Genomic DNA, 12,139 nt, shown 5'->3' with positions numbered 1-12,139 from the left:
AAGAAACGTCAGAAATAAACCCACAGTTATATGACCAATTAATATTCGACAAAGGAGAAAAGAATATGTAATCGGAACAAGACAGTCTCTTTAACAAATGGTGTTGGGCAAATTGGACAGCTACATGCAAAAGAATGAAACTGGACCACTTTCTTACACCATAAACTTACACTATAAATTTTTTCTTACAAAAATAAATTCAAAATGTATTAATGATCTAAATGTGTGACCTTGAAATAAAAATCATAGAAGAGGGCACAGGCAATAATTTTTCTGATATCGGCCATAACAACATCTTTCTATGCTTTCTAGGCTTCCTGAGAGTAAGGGAAATAAAAGCAAAAATTATCTACTGGGACTACATCAAAATAAAAAGCTTCTGCACAGTGAAGGGAAAAAGCAACAAACCTAAAAGACAACCTACTGAATGGGAGAAGAAGACATATCCAATAAAGGGTTAGTATCTAAAATATATAAAGAACCTAGACAACACCAAATAAACCAAATCATCCAATTAACACAATGGGCAGAAGACATGAACAAACATTTCTACAAAGAAAAAAAGTTACAGATGGTCAACAAGCTAATATTGTTTTATTTCACGCAGGTTTTGGAGTTAATCAACTATATTAGCTAGAACTACCATAATTAATACATGTTGAGTATTCTTTCAAGGAATTAAAATGGCATAAAATATACTATTTTCTATACAAATGAAATTTCTTCCTTCTCTGGTGTTTTAACATATTTTGCAGAGAATTTCATTCAGAGTCATCCAAATAAAAAAAAAAAGTCAAGTTGCTGCAGCTTGGTAGTTGTCTGATTTCACACCATGAAAATAGTGGCTTTACCTGGGATCCAGAGGAAGTAAAACACTTAATTGAATTAATTATTCAATCTAAGAATGACAGTAAAAATGGCCACAATTCTCAAAAAAATGTACTTTATAAATATTCTATATTTATATGTTACAAATATATAAAATATATCAAATATAAAATCTTTGTACACCTATTGGCACATTTAATCCCCCACATATTCTTTGAGATACCCAGTATTAACTTCACACGTTAGAAGCTGTGGGTAAGGTGTACTGTCACTCACCTAAGGTCCAACAGGTTTGTCAATGGCAGAGCTGTGCTGTGAACTCAGTTGTGCTGATGCTGATGCTCATGTTCAGTCTCATTAAAAGATGAGTCAGAGAGTTGTTTCCACATCCTCTTGCATGGGCCAGCATGATCAGAGTCTGCGCTGTGTTTCACTCCATTGACCTATCTTAAGATCACAAAGACCTCTGAATTGCCAAATCTGATGAGCCCTCTATCTATCACTTCTGCCACCAGAAACTCTGGTCTTGGCTTCTAAGACTTGATTCTTTCCTGGCTTGTTCCCATCCTCACAAGCTCGCCTCAAGCTTTTCCACGTCCTGTGACATCTGCCCCGTGAAGCTCTCACTCTACATATGGGTGGTTTTACTCCACTGCCTGAAGCCCCCCCCCCCTACTTTTACCAGCTACTTTGAGGCAGAAACTCTAGTCTCTTCATATTCCCTACAGCTCTTTAGCTGCCTTGCAGGGACACCATGATGACTCTGTTAGGATCCAACATCTAAACTCACAATCTTTCCTTTTCTGCTGGTCTTATTGAGTTCTCTATCTGAAATGGTATCACTGACCTATTTATGAAAGCCAACACCCGAGATTTGAATCTTCTCCTGAGATTCTCCCGGGGTTATTGCAATCCCCACTAATTAGGCTCCCTGCCTTCTGTCTGGACCCTCTGCCAACGATCGCCGCAATCAAGCCAGAGTGGTCTTTCTGAAAAACACTTGTCATTGAATTTGCTTGCATATTGTCCTTTAATGGCTCTGTATGACTTCAAACTCCCTGGTTTGGCTACAATATTTTCTATAACCTGGTGTTCTGCTCACCAAACTCCGCTACAGCACACAGCTCACTCGGTTTTTCCCCTGCCTTCCGTTGTACTAAATGGACATACATGCCTTTAAAAAATAAAACTAGGGACATCTTTGTGATTAGATATCACTAAGATTTAAATTTAAATATTTAAATATTAAATAAATATTAAATATTTATTAAATATTTATTAAATAAATATTAGGGATATCTTGGTGATTGAGAATTTGCCTTTGGCTCAGGGTGTGATCCCTGGGTTTGGGAATCGAGTCCCACATCAGGCTTTCTGTGACGAGTCTGCTTCTCCCTCTGCCTGTGTCTCTGCCTCTCTCTGTGTCTTTCATGAATAAATAAAATCTTTAAAAAAATAAAACTAAATCAGACTGCATCTTGACTAAAGCAACACAAGACTTCCTGAAACTAAACTGATAACAGAAGAATGATAGGCTGTTGCTATTGTAGGGGAAAAAGAAGATGGGTTTAAAGTGAAGCTGATGAATCCCTTCATGATTACTGTGGTGGACCCTTGAACAACACGGGTTTGAACTACACGGGCCCACTTATATAATGGACTTTTTTCAGTAAATGTGGGACAGTACTGTGAATGCATTTTCTCTTCCTTATAATAACACTTCTTTTCTCTAGCTTACTTTATTGGAAGAATACAGTATAAAATACATACAACACATGAGCACCTGGGTGGCTCAGTCAGTTAAGCGTCTACCTTTGTCTCAGGTCATGAGTTGAGGGTCCTGGGATCAACTCCCACATTGGGCTCCCTGCTCAGTGGGGAGCCTGCTTCTCCCTTTTCCTCTATCCCTCTCCCTGCTCACTCTCTCTCTCTCACTTTCTCTCTCAAATGAATAAATGAAATCTTTTAAAAAAACACATATAACTTACAAAATATGTATTCATTGAATGTTTATGTTATTGACAAGGATTCCAGCCCATAGTAGACTATCAGTAGTTAAGTTTTGAGGGAAGGCAAAAGTTGCACTATATAGCTTTTCTTTCGACTGCTGGGGTTGGTGCTGGGGTTGGTGTCCCACCCCCATGTTGGCCTGAGTCCTCAAACAAATCACCTAAGATAATGTGTTCAAAGTATCAGATTTGGGACACCTGGGTGGCTCAGAGGTTGAGCATCTGCCTTTGGTTCAAGGCATGATCCCAGGACTCCGGGATCGAGTCCCACACTGGGCTCCCTGCATGGAGCCTGCTTCTCCCTCTGCCTGTGTCTCTGCCTCTCTCTCTCTTTGTGTCTCTCATGAATAAATAAATAAAATCTTTAAAAACAAAGTATCAGATTTGTTGATATCATGAAAGCACTCACATGTGCACACACAAGCACGCTTGACAGGATTTGTTAAAACACAATAGCACTTAAAGAAAATATTTTCACCCCCTTGCAGAGCAAAGGCTCCTAAGTGCCAAAACAGGAAGGATCTACAAAGGAAATCTTTCCCTGAAGATTAAAATAACAACTGTGACCCACTGGGGATGGCTCCATCCAGAGTCAGTTTCGTTCCCATTTTTTTTTCAAGAAGGAACGAACCCTTGTCAGTCTCAGATGATACATGTGGGATCAGGAGAAAGCATTGTCCAGGGCAAAAATTAGCTGCAAAAACCACAAAATATTAAGAGGTAAGAAGTTAGATCATAAAAGAAAGAAAGAGGAAGGAAGGGAAGGAGGAATGAGGGAAGGGTGAGAAAGAAATCTCACACCAAAAGGAGAGAAAGAAAAAAAGGCAAAAAAGGACAGGGACACTAAAAGGCCCAGAGAAGTACTGAGGCTGGAAGAGAAGAGAACAAGCCATCTTTGGGGTCTCCATGCAGATAGACAGAAAGCCAGGGGCTCCAGTGCTTTTTCTATGTTGATACCCTCAAATTCTCATCTCAACTAAATCCCAAAATCCACTTAAAATAGAATAGCCTTCATAACTTAGATTTGATTGAACTTCAAGAAGTCACATAAACCAGATCTTATAAGGTGTCCCATCCCATTAATTTCACCTTACAGATGCGAAAGAAATGCTCCTACAGGGAGTCCCAGGGGTCCATCGGTAATCATGGGTCACCAGGACGCTGGCCTTGGAGTATGTGGCTCTGTGGGTGGAACAAGAGGCTGGAAGGGTTCCCTCTGCCTCCCTGATTCTGTTTATTCTGGGACCCTCAGATCCTGCCGAAGGAGCCACAACCTTGCCAGGAGGTTGCAGAGCTGGCACGTGGGTGGCGGGATATCGCCAAGTCAACAAACTGACATACGGTAAATTAGAAATCGAGCAAGGGAATGGAGGAAGGGATGGAAATGATGGGTCACTGTGGATGCAACACTGTTTAGTTTTAATTAACAATTCGGTATGCAAATCTAGTAACAGTAGAAGGAGAACAGGACTAAACCCAAATCACCGAAAAGCAGAGCTGGGAGAGACATTATAAATAACGTAGCGCTCACCCCCCCCCCCAAAAAAAAATTTATCAAGGGAGGAGACCTGGTCACAAGACCTGTGTAAGTCCTTGCTGCCAACAAGTTAATTCAGTCCCTAAAAATACAAGCAAATAAAAACAAACCCATACATCGAGATCACTTAGGATTAGTAGGTGATCCTTCTAAATATAAAGACAGGAAAAACAGTCCGCTGGCCCTTTGACAAGTGACCAGAAGATAATGTTATTTCTTCCTCCTGGAGGGAATAAGAGTGGAAATGGACTCACAGTCAGAGACCTCACCTTTCTGAAACTATAAGTGACTCTCCTTTAAGGATAGGGCTTTTTATGGCCATTGCATGTGTTTATAATCAGGGAAGGAAAAGTTGGACAAAAAAGGCCAAAATGAATAGGATCTGGCATCCCCTATAATTGTGGCTCTAAGGAGAGGAATGACAGGATCGCGTGTGGGTAATGTCCAAGTCATTTCTGAATCGAATCCAAATCCCCTAGCTGCTATCAGAAAAACAGTTTGAGAACCCGCCGGCCTATGATCGCCCACCTCACAGCAAGAAACGTGTAGGCTGCCCTTCCAGAATCCTACAGTGTTGTTGGAAACAGGCCAGACAGAGGCGGTGGAAATGAGGAGGGGCAGGAGGGGGCCACAAAGTCTGTATAAATTCTCATCTGCCAAGATGAGTGTGCAGGAGGAGCTGATGCAAGCCTGTAAGATCATAAAGGCTTGGACAGGGTAAAAATGGAACTTTTATAGCCAGATGCTATTAAAACCCACAGTTCTGAGAGGCTGGTGGAGGAGACAATGCCTCGGAGATGTTAGGACTAAACTGAGGATGAATAAGGATACCACTTAATCAGTATATCGTAAACTTGTGTCACTCATTACTTCAAGAACTTGTAATGGCTGAAAATATGTAGAACTCCAAAGGATGGCTTATGTAATATCAGGTCTAATAGTTCAATTTTCTCTTTTGAGACTATATCCCTAACATGTCAGGATGGAAACTATTTGGAGAGTATATCCTTATGCTTTTGAGTTTAAGGATATAGCCTTGCTGAGTGTGTCCCAGTTAAATGGAATACCAGGGTGGTTGGTCAAGGGTTGAATCCAGCACTGTTTCCTGAAGCAAAGAAACATCACATAGTGTCTGGAGGCGCAACATTACCATGATCTGAACAATTCAAGCTCATTGCTACTGTCTTTCATAAATCCCAAAATACAGCACGCTCTCTATGACTAAGTGGTTCCTTTGGTTTCTTCTGCACATCACTCGTGTCTGAGTAGCAGAGATCACTAGTTAGCCTTGTGATCTGTGTGCTCAAGGAAGAGAACGCCTTTTTCACTTTTGTGTACACGCATCCCCCTAATTCCTGTAAACAAAACTTTTGTGCCTTTCCCAAATTTGTAGCTGTTTACTGGCTTAAAGGTGATATAAGTTCATGTTTTCTCTACCTGAAGGCTTTGTTGCAATTCAGTTAATTGCAACTATTCCATCCCAAAAAGCACAATCCCAGAACAAAGCTTTATGGAATGATGCCAGGTGTTCTTTGTTATTTGAAATGTTAATTACTGATTTAATAAAACATCCATCTCATTGCATTATTAAGCAACCCATGTATTTTTTCCCAATCATAATGGCTTGAAAAATTTTGTCAAATGTCATTCTGAAATCAAGATGTTCTCATTTGAAATCAAGATGCACAATGTTCCGCTTTACCAATCTCTTCTATCAGATAGATGATGATGTTGCTAGGGCTTGATTTTATTTTGGTGGGCTCTTGTTTCTCTCTCTTCTTTTTATCCATCGCTCATAATCATCTGTTTAATAAACTTTTCTAGAATACAAATAGTACGGTGCATAACAGAGACAGCCAAAGAACTTTGGTTGAGAGAATTAGCACTCCCACTCATAGATGAAGGATGTACTATTTTACATTGCACTATACAGGCAGTCCCCTGGCATGGACCTCATTTGGTACCTTTTCTTGGGCTAGAGTCTTTCTTTCCAATCCTTCCTTTTCTACTTCCCCCCTTGCTTTCATGAAATTGTGTGAAGGGTGGCATCTAGTTCTGAGTAGCAATGTTAAGATAGATGAGAATATCTTGAACGATTCTTTATATTATTACCTTCTTAATAACTGGAACTAGTTTTGAAATTTTACTTGATACTATATTTCATTTTTTTTATAGGGAGAGTGTACATGCAAGTGAGCAGGGGGGGACGGGCAGGGGGAGAGAGAGAGAATCTTAAGCAGGCTCCATCCTGAGCATGGAGCCTGACAATGCTGGGTTCATTCTTAGGACCCTGCGATCATGACCTGAGTTGAAATCAAGAGTTGGACACCTGACTGAGCCACCCAGGAGCACCAAAATACTATTTTACATATTGTTTTAAGGACCTAAATATAATTAATTCATGTACTTTTTGTAACGACTTTATAAGGTAGGAACTTATTCCCGTTTTACGGATGAGAATACTAAGGCAAAAACCCAGGGAGTCTAGCTCCATGGTCTCTGCTTTCAGCCACCCTACTATGCTGCTATGCAGGCAACAGAAGAAACATCTACAGAGGCCAATTCATCGCCTGATGCCTTTTTCAACAGAGAAGACTGTGAATGAAATGAATGGAGAAACAAATAAACCAGCACACATGAGAATACTGATGCACAAAACCGGTCACACTTCTTGAACTACAACATACATAATATGTCTACCATGTATACGACACATATGACAGGATGTCAGATCTACAAATACCTGTGCAAGTTAAAAGCCTCAAATGGGTAAGAAGCAACCACAGGGCACCATCGCCAGGTGGTGAGATCTCCCTTCTTACAAACTTGCCTATATTGCACTAAAAACTCCTCCCTTTCCCCTGTTGTCACTATTAGCAGCAACATTAAACCTCAGTCTGCTTCTCCTCAAATTCTGCTCTGGATAATCTATTTCTTCTCTCTATATTCCACAGATTATTCAGTGAGTATTACAATATGTCACACATTTATTTGTCCCATAACATGATACGGTCCACAATCCATCTTTTGTAATACCTTGAGGTTTCTTCCACCCAAACATGGAAATCCTGAGCAAATGTGCTCCAGGCATTGCCACAGGAATACAGGCAGCTAGGGGACCACAGTAACATGTAGACATCTGGGAAGTTCTAAGAATAAGCTAAAGCTCAATAGAATTTTCTGTTTCAGGAGATTCGTGACACTTCATTCATACTACAAAAGTCATATGTGTTTTTAAGCCTGTTTTTCACAGCACAATTCTTTTAGGTAAAGTTTGAAAGTTGCAAAAATCCCTCCCATCTGGGTGGAAATCTTAAACATTTTCACAGACGGTCCTTTACCTTCTAGAAAGCTGACTGTTTTACGTAGACAAAGAACACCTGGATTTCCCAAATAAGTACTTTTCAGAGAGTGATATTTAATTGTGCAAGGCTGCGGTACAAATATGCTTGGAGAAGTAAGTAGGAAAACTTTCAAGCCTCAAACTACTTCTTGAATAATAAATAGGAAAGTGTTACTGGATTATTAGTGTGGACGTCAAAGACAAAGTTATTGTTTGATATTTTAGTAATTTGCAAAACTGATCTAAATTCTTTTTATAATTCACCTAAAGAAGTAAAATAAACTTTTAGGCCATGATCCCAAATTGGATCAGACAAGGGAGGCTGTCAGATAAGGGAGAAATATCAAATAGCATTTATTGCAGTTTCAATTCAGAAGAGCTCCAAAAAGACAGAATTCATATGAAGAATACATGTGAGGTCTTTGGCTTTTTATTTTCAGATCCTTATTTTCCACCAAGATTGATTCTCTCTTCTATGACAGAAAGAATTCCAGAACTATTGCGTACTCAGGTTTAAGGAATCCTTTTCCCCTTCCTCAAATCCTTCCCTCTTTGTACCTCAGAGTGGCTATCAGGAAATGCCTGAGTGGTATATGGTGTCCTTTTTTCTGTGAAGGGAAAGCCTTCCTGATCCTTTTCATTAGTAGGAATATCTGACAAGGCAGGGATCAGACAATTTTTGTTTCTAATTTAAGGGACTTCACCCACATCCTTCTATGAGCTGATGCAACCTCAGATTTTGGAGAAACTTACTGGATGGAAGTAAGAGTGAAGAGCCCCAGATGGTTAGCACTGTTCTGGAACAGGATGCAATTCCTCAGATTCATTTTACTTAATGATATGTCTGTCATTGTTGATGAACAAAACATTAGATTTTAGCAAAGTATGTCATCCAAGAACTTCAGGTTCAAAAGAAACTTTATTTTGCATGGGTCCCTAAATTACATGCTATTTTTCTATATCTTGATTGTACAAATCTTTCTTTTCCCTATATTGAAATAATATTTCAATATTATTTGCCTTTCATGATTATTTGCATGAATATTTGATATTTGATATGAAGATTAAACAACACAGGAACTGCTATGTGTTGTAAACACCTCATTTTAAATTAGTATGTTGTCTAGGTATCCTTACTTTGACCAAACACTTTAAAAGCACCTAATTTATATCCAACTAGACGGAGCCATGACTACACAAAGAACAATGACACCAGTGAATTTAAATGGAGATTGAAAGTCAAAGGCACAGAAGAATCTATCAAGATCCCTGGACCCAAAGGGTTCTGGTGCTGCTGGTATGCCGATCATGGGGCTCACAGTGGCTTGAGCCTGAGGCTAGCAATCTTGATTTGATCCTTACCATGATCCCATGAGATAGATACACGGTATTTTCATCTATTTTATAGCTAGGGCAAAAAGTGCAGAGAAGTCAAGCAATCATCTCAGGTTCCCATAGCTGTGAATAGAACTAGAATCTTCCTGTCTAATCTCTTTATGATTTTTCTTCCCTAGTATATCCAGGTCCAGTCACCTGCTATTCTGATAATAGTAATCAATACTGGCACAGACAGTATTTGCTCACCAGATTCATTCTCCCTCCTTCTTTCATTTAAAAAATATCCTTATGTCTTGAGGTAACAAGGTAGAATTTCCTTTAATTAAGGGAGGCCATTTTCATCCTCCCAAGTCTAGGAGTTGAATCATGATTGATGTAAACTAGTCACCTTCATCTCATTTCCCTTGACTAATGATTGATAGGTGAATGGCCATGGGTAAGGGGTCAATGAAATGTAAGGCAAAGACTACTCGTAAAGACTTCTTTTTCAGAATTAAAAGACCATGAAGAGAGGCCTTTGCTCCTATACTTTACCTGCCTCAAATGTGGATGTGATTCTTAGTGGTGTGTAGCCAACCTGCAATGAGCATATGCAAATAAATAGTAAATGTAAAAATGAAAAGTGCATTTGCCCCTGTTGCCAGCACTGAGCAGGTAATTAAGGATCAACACATGCCTTCCCCTAGACTTCATATATGAGACAAGTAAACACTTCATTATCTAGGCCATTAACAGGGTACTCTATTACTTACAGTTGAATACAGTCACTATGACTATAGCTATAAATCAACATCTTAGAATGTGTTATTCGACTTAAAATGCAAAAAGTTTTTGTTTGTGTTGGCTACTTAGATGGTGCTGAAAACATCTGAGTCCATAAGCAAAAAAGCATATCCACATATGCACACTTTTCTACAGATCATTAATGAATAATCCTTTTCTAGATGGGGATATTTAAAACATTTTGCCATATGAGTCTCTGTTGTAGACTTTACTGAACGCTTTTAAATTTCAGTGTATAAATTTGAGTGTAAACATCTCCCTATTGTATCACTAAGATTCTTAAAACATTTCTTTGACTACAAGTCTCCATCTGTATAGATTTAATGAGTGTGTACTGTGTGCTAAGCTCTGTGCTGAGTATGGAGATTCAGAAATGACAAGACAATAGCCCTGCCTGAAGAAACCCAGTCTAACAGTGGATATGAAAATGGAAATATTAAAATGTTGGGAGCAATTTTTGTCTATAGGCAAAAGTGAGAGATCATAGAGAAGGGGACATTGAGCTGGGGCTGTGACATATATGAGGAAGATCCTGGAGGAGAAGCAGGGCAGGAGCCAATCAGAGAAAAGTTAAGCATCATTTGTGCAGAGAGGAAGTCACAAAATGGCATGGTGTGCTGTAGCGTAAAAGGGGTTTTCCAGAAGAGGCAGGATGATTTGAGATGAGATCAGAGCAGGTGGCTGGGCAGATCACAAACTGCCTTAGAAGCTCTATTAAATTGCTTAGAGTCTATCCTATAGACAATGCAAAACAACAGAAGGTCTTTAACCAGTGGAGAGACAGGCTCAGATTTTAGATGATTCATTATTTCAGTATTTTCCTGTAATGTAAAAATAATACATAGTCATGTAAAAGTTTAAACAATACAGAAGTATATAAAAATGTAAAGTATGTAAAAATGGAAAATTTCCTTGCCTTCATACCTATCCTCTCTCATAAGAGCATCTAGTAATATTTGCTGTGTATTCCTCTGGATTTTTCTTTTTTGTGTATACTGTATCACATATTTTATCCATTTATTCCTTTGCTTGCATCTGTCTCTGTCTGTCTGTGACTCTCTCTCCCTATTATACATTATTTGTTTTAGAGAGGGAGAGAGAGAGCGAGTATGTGCACATGTGTGTGTGCAAAGGTGGGGGGTAGAGAGGGAGAGAGAGAATCTCAAGCAGACTCATGCTGAGCATGGAATCTGGTGCAGGGATTGATCCCATCACCCTGAGGACACAACCTGAGCTGAAATCAAGAGTAAAAGGCTTAATGAACTGAGCTCCCCAGAGGCCACTATCATTGTGGTAGCTAGTTTCTTGATATAAGAGCAGAGTCAAGTAATCATGGCAGAGATCGAATAGCATGAAAAACCGAAAGTATTACTATTTGCCCCTTTACAGAATAAGTCTGCTGACTTCTGGTATAATATATATGCATTAGAAAAAATGTCATCATTTTTGTATTCACAGACACTTAGGTCACCCAATTGTTTTGTTACAAATAAAAAATTAACAAATGTTTTGATACATATATCTGCATCCTTTTAAGTGAGTTTTCTGTAGAAGAGACTTCTAGAAGTGGATTTGCTGTATGAAGAGATTTTCTCTAATTTTTTTCTTTTAAGGAGGGAATCCTGGTGGTAGTGTAAAGGAGTCTTAGGGCAGATGGATCCAGTAAGAGGCTATTCCCATGATCCAGGCCAGAGGTGAGGAAAGCCTGAAGGTGAGAACAGGCAGAGGTGTTTGAACTGAATGGAGAACTACTGAGAATGCCACACTGGATAAAGTCAACGTGGAAGGGAGGCGTTAAATGCTTCCAAGGTTAAAATGCTCCTGAAATCACAAGATGTGTAACTTACCCCCTGAGAAAAAGGATAAATACCATTGGGAATACTAATTTAAGGTAATATATTTTCTTGAACATCACTTCTCTAACAAATCGAAAAACTCACACATGCACTTTCATTTTGTGATAAGCAAGATTGTGAAGAAAGATTTGTGATTCTTCGTATTACCAATGTTAGCTATTTTCAACCCAACAGTTCCTGTGTGGCTGTCAGGATCCTGTCTTTCCACCTTCCTGCCCATAGTGAGCCTTCCCTGGTCCTGTAGGCAGCTGTCTTCATTACAACTCATCATCCACCACAGGGCTGACAACATGCAAAGGCTACCAGCCTGAGTCCCTCAAGTTAAGATTCTTGAAATGTTTATTCAGGGGCCTAACTTTTTTCTGGATCACATTTTCATAGGAAGTCACATATTTTCTGTATATATCCTCACATCACAAATTAAACATATTTTCATATTTCACTA

General features: G+C 39.2%; 1 protein-coding gene across 7 annotated transcripts in view; it reads right to left on the bottom strand.

Moving 5' to 3' along the window:
- The window catches only part of CHRM3 (cholinergic receptor muscarinic 3), a 505,856-nt gene that overhangs the window by 123,033 nt on the left and 370,684 nt on the right, over window positions 1–12,139 (bottom strand). For 4 of the 7 annotated variants that reach the window (XM_055308972.1, XM_055308973.1, XM_055308976.1 and 1 more), the window contains one exon: window positions 1,105–1,275. The exons of the other annotated variants lie outside the window; for them this stretch is intronic. The gene's annotated coding sequence lies outside the window, so the exon portion shown is untranslated. The remainder of the gene's footprint in view (window positions 1–1,104; window positions 1,276–12,139) is intronic. 7 annotated transcript variants of the gene reach the window in all.

The sequence above is a fragment of the Nyctereutes procyonoides genome, unplaced genomic scaffold (assembly GCF_905146905.1).
Source record: "Nyctereutes procyonoides isolate TBG_1078 unplaced genomic scaffold, NYPRO_anot_genome, whole genome shotgun sequence".
Lineage (NCBI taxonomy): Eukaryota > Metazoa > Chordata > Mammalia > Carnivora > Canidae > Nyctereutes > Nyctereutes procyonoides.
The sequence above is the reverse complement of the archived record's forward strand: the minus strand, read 5'-3'. Positions and strand labels throughout refer to the sequence as shown.